Genomic DNA, 11,566 nt, shown 5'->3' on the forward strand with positions numbered 1-11,566 from the left:
CGATGTGTACGATCAGAGTTAGGATTGCTGCGTGTCTCTGGCTTCGGTAGAGGACGCCTAGGGGTGCGGCAACCCGCCAGCTACAGTTGTGTTCCGTGATGAAAAGTGGCCAGGCGATCACCGGATACCAATGTTTGTGCTTCTTCATTATCTGTATCTTCACCTTACAACACCCTTTAGACAGTTATCCAGAACAGATATGTTCTGACGAGTACAGCTGTGCCAAACATTATGAAATGGATGAGCATTTTGCGAATCTGGATTGATGTCAGCAGTTGGCCACACATCAAAATTTGTGCCAGACCGGGAACCTAACCCCGATTTTCCGCTTGTCGTGAGCGTCTCCAGTACCGATGAAAACTTCCATATATCACGGAGTGCACAATCCGTGCACTTGCACATTTTGTGATTCCTGCATAAAGAAGTACAAATGTTTTCTCGTCATTGAAAGCCGTATGAAATGGTAGGAGCTATGAAGGAGTGGTAAGGTGCAGGGCTAACATGAATTCAGACATCCTTGAAACAATATTATTAGCAAACAATTCTCAGCCAACAGTTATTAGAAAACGTATTGTCCGGCAGCCTTATTTTTTTGTTAAAAGGTACCCATTACAAGGCTTACTCTTAATTAATAATATTTAAACCGATCCAACGTCAAGGGTAAATTACCGGTAATAAGTACCGCCAATCTGAGACCAAAGCAAATATAACATCGATAAAAAGGTTCAACTCGAGATCGATAACAATTTGTAATAAAAAGTTTAATATGCCCATGGCTATTTCAAACGTGCATGCAATAAATTTTAAAAAAGTTCATAGTAACAAAGTGATAGCAATTCAAACCTAAAAACGGTATCCATAAATGCAGTTTAACAAACAATTTAAATACACAAAAAATTACAGCGAGATCCCTTTATCACAAGTTTCCTACATGCCAGTTTACTCGCGACAGAATTTAAAATGTGCTTATTTACTGTACAGGAGTGCCGAACAATTTGAAACAACCTTTGGTGTAAACTTCTTGAGGAGAACGCAAAATGAAGAAGAGTGAATCGTTCGGATACAAAAGACAATTACTTCAGTCGAGAACAAATCTGCACATTAGGATTCATCCGCTGCTACCTCAGTGGGTTTACAGAGAGGTAATCTTGCCATCTTATTTTATTTTATGTGTCAGTCTTGCGCACACTTCCCGGCAATGCATGACACACATATTTAAATTGGCGTGATAAGATCTGAAACATAAATCACTTACCACTGCTGAGTCATTTGCATCCAAATAATGGGCCCCACCATGACAAACTCAACGACAGCCTTGTAACATGAACAGTTAAAACAGACAAGTGACCAGTCACGAAATAGCGCCCCACAAGAGCAGACTCAATTACAATTTTCGAAGATGAACAACTGAAACAGACAGATGAGCAAGTACTCAATAAGACCAGTCACGGAATAGCGCCCCACAAGAGCAGACTCAATTACAATTTTCGAAGATGAACAACTGAAACAGACAGATGAGCAACTACTCAATAAGAAGGTTCACTTGGAGTTGTCCAGTACTCGTGAGCCAACGCAACCATTGCGCAGCGACAGTATGGTGACGTCTGTACAAAAATCCAACCGTTGCTTTAACTGCCGAACTCCATCGGGTGACACAAGTATTTTGCAACTGAACCGCTCTTGCATGCAAAGGGGACCTCCTTTCTAAATTAAAGCTTCCCAAATACCGGGTCCCAACTACAACTAGGCCGCGTTATTACTTCAGGTGTGGCCCAGTCGTTTTCGGCACATACATGGACTGTTTCCGGTACAGGGGTTCCGTCACACGCTGCCTAGCTGATCACATTCGTACCACAAGCGGCTCTGGCAAAGAGATTTTACACAACCAGCGATTCCACCAGGGAGGCACAAAGTGTAAAAATACCAAATGTTCAGGAATGTTTCGATGCACGGTCCACCGTCAATGAATGTTACATTGTTCTGTTTAAACAATCTCTGTATCTTCACATTTCAACGTATCCATACCTCGACGGGTTAAAATGACACATGCGGGAATTGCGAGTTGAAAATCGCGAAATGTGTAAGCGCAGTGGTTGTATGTGACATACGGAAGTTTTGATAGGTCATGTAGATGTGCTCGGATAACCGAAGTCCTTAAGGCGAACGCTCGCGATAAGCGGGAAATATCGGTTCCGTTCCCGGTCTGGCACAAATTTCCATGTTTCACGAACGGCTGACGTCAATCCGCATTCAAAAAATGCGAATAGATTTTGTAATATCAAACAAGAGGAATCACAATGTATATCAACTTGAATGTTTTGAACGGTGTTCGACCAGTCCGTATTGATTTAGAAAAACATGTCCCATATTATCTTAATGTGAAATATCCTCGGGCCGTCCAAAGGAATTCATGGCGGCTAAACTCAAGCTGCCTCTCAGACGAAGAACGACACGATCAGAGAGTAACACTATGGACGAAATGCTTTTTCTTCACACTCGAAGTAGAAGAACAGAATTGCTTATCGACCGAACTGTGCCAAGCAAAAATCATTAAATTTTTAAATCTTTATGCTTGAGCAAAGGCTCATTGGCGTCCATCTACTCAGGAGTATGATTCTACAGCTTTCAGAGAACTAAATGATGACTGACCACCTACAAGATCTTTAATGAAGTTTTAAATAGTATACAGTTTTGGACAATTTTACTGAGTAAATCACCATCGTTATAGCTAAGCAAACCAAACCAACAACGTTACAGCATTATCGACCTATCACTTGCCTTAGCGCTGACTTACAGTTGTATATCCGGGCACTCGTTCCACGAAAACGCTCCGTCATCCCGCTAATACTGGGAGAGTATCAGTCTAGTGCGGTTCCGGGTAGATACATGGGAGAGGTTCTCGCGCAATACAGAGACGTATCAAATGCTTGGCATGTCAACACTTCCGTGCTCTTTACATTTTTAGAATTTAAAAATGCACACTGGCGGCAGCAGCCTGTCGACAACTAAGCGGACGCGCAGTCTCTGCAGTAAGCCAGAATGAGATTTTCACTCTGCAGCGGAGTGTGCGCTGATATGAAACTTCCTGGCAGATTAAAACTGTGTGCTCGACCGAGACTCGAACTCGGGACCTTTGCCTTTCGCGGGCAAGTGCTCTACCATCTGAGTTGCCGAACCACGACTCACGCCCGGTACTCACAGCTTTACTTCTGCCAGTATCTCGTATCTCTCGTGAGTACCGGGCGTGAGTAATGCTTCGGTAGCTCAGATTGTAGAGCACTTGCCCGCGAAAGGAAAAGGTCCTGAGTTCGAGTCTCGGCACTGCAGTAAGGCTCGCATTATTAGCGGGTTTCCTTTGGGTAGTCGGCTCACGGCGTGTGCTGCTTAAATCGTTGAAATCATTTCTAAGTCATGATATTCAGCTACCTAACGTTGTTCTCTGTCTTTTAATCACAACTTTACACAATATCTCTTAAACATATTTACCGCTACGTCGTAGATACTGTGTGAAGACGAGGCTTGATCGTACATATACGCACTAGTAGTGGTTCTCATACGAAGTACGTTCATTATATATATATATATATATATATATATATATATATATATATATATATATATATATATATATATATATATATTCATTTAACTATTTTATTATTAATATCATTATTGTCAACAACATTATTATCATCACCATTTTACAATCATTATTATTATTACTATCAATTTTCCTACTCCTATAAGTACGCTGAGGTATGCCTCTGGGATCAATCAAAACATGTAATCACTTCAAAAATGTTAAAACACGAACTATTATACACAGAGGGAGAGTAGGTCTAAAGGAAGCAATAAAGTAAACAAATGCTTAGTCTTGTGTGTGTGAGACACCTTTCAATCGATATCAAAGTTTTATGAGATTATATCAGAAACAAGTGGTTAATTTCGGGTTTATTTCAATTCCTTTTCACCAGTATACTACACCCTCCTACGAATGTCTCGCAAAAAGACAGTGAAGCTAAAAATTAGAGAGATCAGAGCTCAGGCTCAGGCTTATTAGTAATCGTTCTTACTCGAAGCATTTATAACTGGGATAGGAAAAGTAGGAAATAACAGTGGTACACAAAGAAACCACCGCAACATTCAACACAAGAAAGCACTTAATATGGCATTGTCATTAAGTTCTGAGCCATTTTAGAAATTACAGGTCTCTAGCTCATGGGGAAGGCAGAAAAACAAATTTACTCTCCACCCCATATAATAGAAGATAATTGGTTAATACTGAATTATCATCCACTTCTGAGCTGTGCTGAAAGTTTCAAGTCTCTAGCTAATCGGGACGTTACTTTGGAATAAGCAAAATTTGTTTTGAAATGGTTCAAATGGCTCTGAGCACTATGGGACTCAACTGCTGTGGTCATAAGTCCCCTAGAACTTAGAACTACTTAAACCTAACTAACCTAAGGTCACCACACACACCCATGCCCGAGGCAGGATTCGAACCTGCGACCGTAGCAGTCGCGCGGTTCCGGACTGAGCGCCTAGAACCGCTAGACCACCGCGGCCGGCATTTGTTTCAAACTTAGACACAAAAACAGTGTGCACTCTTCCACGCACCAGACGCGAACGCGACTTACTATTGCATTATCATCCAGTTGTGAGCTATGTTGGAAGTCGCAGGTCTCTAGCTCATCGGGAAGTTGGTTTGGAATAATAGCGAAATTTGTTAAGAACAGACGAAAAGAAAGAAAATCAATGTACCCTTGTCGCCACACCAGACGCGAAAGAGAGTTAATATTCCACTGTCATTCATCACTAAGCCATCTTGAAAGTTTCATGTCTCTAATTCGTCGAGATGTTAGTTTAAAATCAGTTACAAAATTTGTCCTGAACAGACAAAGTTAAAGTACCCTTCGCCACAGACCCGCCATGAAAGAGAGTAAATATTACCTATGTTGACAGTTTAATGTATTTAGCTCTTCGGGAAGAATCAATTGTAAAGTTTGAAGCGAACAGACAAACAGAAAAGAAAGCGACATTTTAAAATCGATGTCAAGTAAGTTTTCCGTGAGGACATAGCCGTCGCCCAAAGAAACTGGTTTATTCAAATACACAGATATGTAAACGGGCAAAATACGGCGCTGCTGTTGGCAGAGCCTATAGAAGAAGATAAGTGTCTGGCGTAGTTGTTAGATCAGATTCTGCTGCTACAATGGCAGATTATCAAGATTTAAGTGAGTTTGATCGTGGTGTTACAGGCGGTGCACGAGCGATGGGATACAGCATCTTCGAGGCAGTGATTAAGTGGGGATTATCCCGCGTAACCATTTCACGGTTGTACCATGAATATCAGAAATCCAGTAAAACATCAGTTCTCCGACATCACAGTGCCTGAAAAAGAACCTGCAAGAACGAACCAGCAACGACTGAAGAGAATCGTTCAACGTGACAGGAGACCACCCTTCCCCACATTGCTGCAGATTTCAATGCTTGCCCATCAACAAGTGTCAGCGTGCGAAACATTTAACGAAACATCATCGACATGGGCTTTTGGAGCCAAAGGCCTACACGTGTACCCTTGATGACTGCACGACACAATGCTTTCGCCTCCCCAGGGCCCATCTACTCCGACATTGGACTGTTGATGGCTGGAAACATGTTGTGTGGTCGGACTCGTCTCGTTCCAAATTGTATCAAGCGGATGAATCCATGGACACTGCATGTCAACACAGGAATGTAATGGTGTGGGGCGTGTGCAGCTGGAGTGATATGAAACACCTGATACGTCTAGATACGACCCTAACAAGTGACACGTACATAAGCATCCTCTCTGATCACCTACATCCATTCGTGTCCATTGTGCATGCCGACGGACTTGGGCATTTCCAACAGAACAATGCGACATTCCACACGTCCCGAATTACAATAGGGTGGTTAGAGGATCCCTCTACTAAGTTTAAACATTTCCACTGGCCACTAAACTTCCCAGACATGAACATTATTGAACGTATCTGGGATGCCTTGCAACTTGCTGTTGAGGAAAGATCTCCACCCCCTCGCTCCCGTAGGGGTTTATGAACAACCCTGTAGGATTCATGGTGTCAGTTCCCCCGGCACTGCTTAAGACATTAGTCGAGTCCATGACACGTCCTACTGCAACACATCTGTATGCTCGCAGGGGCCCTTCACGATATTATGCAGTTGTATCAGTTTCTTTGGCTCTTCAGTGTATTTACGCACCGCTAAGAGCCGCTGCCAAAAGAAACATTTAAATATCTACTCGCTAGCGGTTTGGATATAAATAAATATCATAAGGCAATATCCGTCATTACGTTTTGCTTACTCTTCTATTGGCTGTGTTTGGAGATAAAAATTGTCTATGTATGGTCCGCCTGTTATTCAGAATACTGTTTTTTCATACAGACACAAACCTGTTTCAACCCCTTTGTGACACTCTCAGTGGTTTTTTTTATTTAAGGCTGTAAAATGTACACAGGATTAATGAGTCAATTATTAATCTTTGAAGATTACATATAAACCAAATTGTTTTATTGCTGCCATTGCCTTAGTTTTATAAGGTTATACAGAACCCTAGTACATTATCAGGTACTGGTAGCTTGTTTTATGCCACTAAACGATGTTAATGTGAATTTCGTTGACGGGTTAACAGATCACTTGATATCTAAACACAAAAAAATATATTTTGACACAACAAAGTTACCTTTAGGTATGAAGTGATTAGTTAACTCGCTAACCAAATTCCCATTAACATAATTTGGCTGGAGATGACAAGCTACCAACACACGATAAAGTACAGAGGGGTCCTACATAACGCTGTGACGTAGAGGTGAAGTAATGGCAACAGCAAACAGACTGTTTTATGCATCATTATCATAGATTAATTATCACTTCAAACCTGCTTAATTTTTGCGTGTTTAAATACGCAAATTCACTGAGGATGGCAGCAAGGTATTGGAAACATGCTTGGGTCTATTTGGAAAACAGTATTTTGCATAACATGCTGTGTTATCTCCAGTAATATATATCACCTGGCAAGTAAGTTATACTTATTTTAGTATCAATAAAAATAGTATTATTTGTATTTATAACAATAAATATTAATTACTTGGAATATCACAAATGGTTCAAATGGCTCTGAGCACTATGGTAATCGGTCCCCTAGAACTTAGAACTACTTAAACCTAACTAACCTAAGGACATCACACAACACCCAGTCATCACGAGGCAGAGAAAATCCCTGACCCCGCCGGGAATCGAACCCGGGAATCCGGGCATGGGAAGCGAGAACGCTATCGCACTTGAATATCACATTACGTTTAAGCTCAGATTCGATCAGATTATTGTTTCCTGAGTCTGAGATGACTTACGGACAGGAAGAAAAGGATAACTCTGCAACAAATTCTCTAAAGAATCTGTCACGGTTTCCATCGGGCGTTCTTCCGATTTCTCGTTTTCAGAAGTTTCTCACTGCTACTGACTCCAACAGCCACGCCCTCTGGCAAAAACGTGAAACATCCAGAAGAGAAGGAGTAAACTTCAGCGATTGGTTATGTCATGCCTACTTCAGTGGTTGTAAAATTGAGTCAAACTCACGAAAAAGCTGGCAATGTCAGTCATTTATGGGTACGATGTTGCAAACCCTGTTGACTGGATGCATGCAACGATACGGTTGCGAAGGGTGTCACAAAGCCGTTGTCTCGACAGGCAAGCTGGCCCACAACTATTATAACTGAAGTCATCATTAAATGAAAACCCTACGCTGCCAACAGGGGTTGATATACATCAACAGGGACAGTTGAAAATTCATGCCCCGACCGGGATTCCAACCTGGGATCATGGGATCACCTGCTTACATGGTAGATGCTCTATCAATCTGATCCACCGAGGGCACAGAGGATATTGCGACTGCAGGGGCTTATCCCTTGCACGCTCCCCGTGAGACCCGCATTCTCAAGTTAATGTCCACACACTGATATCCTGGATACTGGTATTGGGACGGAGTTGGCGTCCCATCTGGTCGTTCAAATGCTCCATCGGGAACAGATCAGGGTATCTTGTAGACCTGAGGAATACCTCAGCACCTAGCAGACAGTTGATAGAGGTACGTGCCATGTGTGGACGGGCATGGTCCTATTGAAAAAGGGAGCTACGATACTGTCGCATGTCAGGTAACAAATGAGGAAGCAGGATGTCATCGACGTGCCATGGTGCCATCAGAGTTTCTTGAACCTATCCCAGGTGTGACATGTACCGATACCACGTGATTCCTTACATCATGACCCGCAAGTAAGACCGCTGTGACTCTCCAAAGCAATGCAAGAATCGTGCATCTCCCTAGGTTGCCGCCATACTAGCCGAATACAGTCATCCACGATGGTGTAGAGCGGCTATTCATCGCTGGACACAATGAGAAGACACTCGTCAGCACTCCATGCTTCCCGGGCATAGCACCACTCCGAACGCAGCTGTTTGTGTTGTTGTGTTAACGGCAGCCTACGCATGAGATGGTAATTCCCTTTTCCGACTGCTGCTTGCCTCCGACCAGTGCTGCGTAATGTCACATAACATTGCGGAGAGTTCATTACTTGTTCCAGGATGGCAGTCGTAAATGTGAAGGTCTTACAGTGTGCTTGGGGCACAGTACGGAGAGTCCTCTTGTGGTGTCCAGACATGGTGACGACGAGTACGATTGCCCTTACGTTCATAAACCATCCAACATCGGGCCACTGTCATATCTGTATGCTTCAAAAATCTGGTTATTCGCCTGCTTTGCTGGTTGGTAAGGTGCTTGTTTCCCATGCAAACGGGCCCGGGTTCGATTGCCTGCCAGGTTGGAGATTTTCTCCGCTCGTGGACTGGGTGTTGTGTTGTCCCCATCGTTTCATCCTCATCACCGGCGCGCAAGTCACCCAATGTGGCATCGAATGAAATGACACTTGCACTTGGCGACCCCAAATGGGGCCTCCCGGCCAACGACGCCATACGCTCATTTCATTTTTTGTCTGGACATTGCACTATTTGAGCAGGTGGCCAAATAGAGACCACCAATGAGGCCCCTTTCTACCACTGTCGTATTCTAGCAACACTGTCTCACCAGACTACGCAGTATCTTTGTATCGTTCACTGTTATTCGTCGCTGGGTACAGTGTGGAGTCATATGACGCTGTTCAAGGCCCATACGTAACCTACCAGGGCTCATACCAACACTAATCACAAACAACACTAATACACTCTAATGGCCGTTCGACCTGTCGCAAGAAAATTCTACGTACCCGCCGATGATGTGTATGTGTACGAAGCTAGACTGGCATCTGACAGTGTCTTGTCGGTGCTATACATTTCTTTTCAGTGGATGGCAAGCACCGTTATGATGTGTGAGATTTGAATTGGACAGTATTCTTGGATTTTTATTTGTAAAATAACACCTGAAAATTGATTTCAGCATCTCTGCTTTTCTTTTTGTACCCTCTGTTTTGGGTTGTTGTGTCATCCATGATTCACGAGTCCTCGGACACCACTGCCACTGATATATGCCACAGGCATACCCTTTCTGGCCTTAGACGCGCCAGTCGGAAGTGAACGAACGCTGTGTCATCTTTGGTCAGTCGCATAGTTGAATTCGATATGGATGGATGCGGGTCGGCACGCTGCTCTTCGGCCGTCGTCGGTTTCTCAGACCTGCTGCTGCTACCACTCAATCAAGCAGCTGCTCAACTCCCCCCACGTGGCTAAATGCACCCTGTTCCAGTGCTCCCACCAAGGAAAAATCCATGGCAATATCGATAATAGAGACCGAGTCAAAAATGGCTCTGAGCACTATGGGACTTAACTTCTGAGGTCATCAGTCCCCTAGAACTTAAAACTACTTAAACCTAACCAACCTGAGGACATCACACACATCCATGCCCGAGGCAGGATTCGAACCTGCGAACGTAGCGGTAGCGCGGTTCGAGACTGTAGCACCTAGAACCGCTCGACCGCTCCGGCCGGCGATACCGTGCGTGTCCCCCGCAAGGAAGTTAGGTATGCTCACCACTCAAATATGGAGACAGAAATGCTACTGATAAGTCCAAATATTTCAATATTATCACTGCGTTTTATTAGAGATGTTTTAATACAGTTATTCTGCGGTAATCAGTGGAGGCTTTACGCATTACCTTTTTGACCGCCGAAAGCATTTCATTCACCCTCTGTTTATATACACACCTACACTTTGTTTTCTATGGTGATGCAGCCGCAGTTTACTTCGAAGTTTTTTGGTAGAGCTGCTTATGATGGACGGTTCCTCTCTCATGAAATGTTCTACTAGACGCACATTTATCCAGTGCTCAATGTATAATTCTTCAAAAATTGAGCCAAAGGTCCTCCACATTCTCCTGCCTAAGGCTTAGTTCCTCCTTCGCGTATGTCGATAGTGCCTCTGAGCTACATACTGAAAATGTTATGTTTCTATTTCCTTTAGCGATCCTTTGAGCATTTGTGACCATTGGCACACGTGTCATGCCGCTGAGTGGTTCTGGGTAATACGGCCGCTCACCGCCTTTACTCCTCCCCCATAAATCAGGCGATAGATCTGCTGCCCTGTGACACATCTGTTTGCTGTTACAGTACGCGATAGCCCACAGCGACTCTTTTCGTCACCCTGTATTTGGCTGCATCAGTTGACTCTAGACAGCACTTTCCCCAAATTGAGGTACTCGTAACACAACATGAGCACAGTGCCATTCCCGTGCAAGGTGACATTTACACACCTTCCAAAAAGACTGCCTAACGCATTTTGCCATGTCGATCACCACGCTATTCGTCGCCGTCTCCAGAGAATTATTTCTGGTGGAGTGCCACGCTGGAGTCGCTAGAGGGTGCACCGCGCGGACACATGATTGCTGTGAGCGCCGCCGCGGCAGAGCTGGTGCTGTGTGGTCCGTCACCTGCAGCTAATGGAACCAGCAACATCTTCCGGAGGACAGTGCCATAACAATGTCGGTAGCGGTGGACAAGACTTCAACGAGTGCCCAGGGCCTGGATTGGCACGACGTACGAGTTGTCCGTGGAGCCGTCGGCATACGATCCGTGCTTTCGAACGTCAGCGGTGACAGTGCCGAGTTGTAAGTGCTATCCAAAGTTCGAGTGACGATATTCGTCTGTAATCTGCTTTTAAAATCGCACTGTTTACGAAATGGACGGACGTAAAATTCCTACGTTGGCCATACTAAAACGTACATTTCCTCTCTTGTCCATATGCTAGTCCTGTTGCTCAGTCTGCAGTACCGGTATACATAAATAAAAACTTTCATATTAATAAACATGTAATAAGGCAATAAGCAAAGTACCACTTACAGTCAACTTAGTAAGGTTTCATTACAAATAATGTGATTAAAAAAGCACTCCGTCTTCAGGCCACGAGTGGCCTACCAAGACCATCCGACCGCCGTGTCATCCTCAGCTGAGGATGCGTATAGGAGGAGCGTGGGGTCAGCACGCCGCTCTTCCGGTCGTTATGATGGTATTCTTGACGGAAGCCTCTACTATTCGGTAGAGCAGATCC

Source organism: Schistocerca gregaria, chromosome 2 (assembly GCF_023897955.1).
Source record: "Schistocerca gregaria isolate iqSchGreg1 chromosome 2, iqSchGreg1.2, whole genome shotgun sequence".
Classification (NCBI taxonomy): Eukaryota; Metazoa; Arthropoda; class Insecta; order Orthoptera; family Acrididae; genus Schistocerca; species Schistocerca gregaria.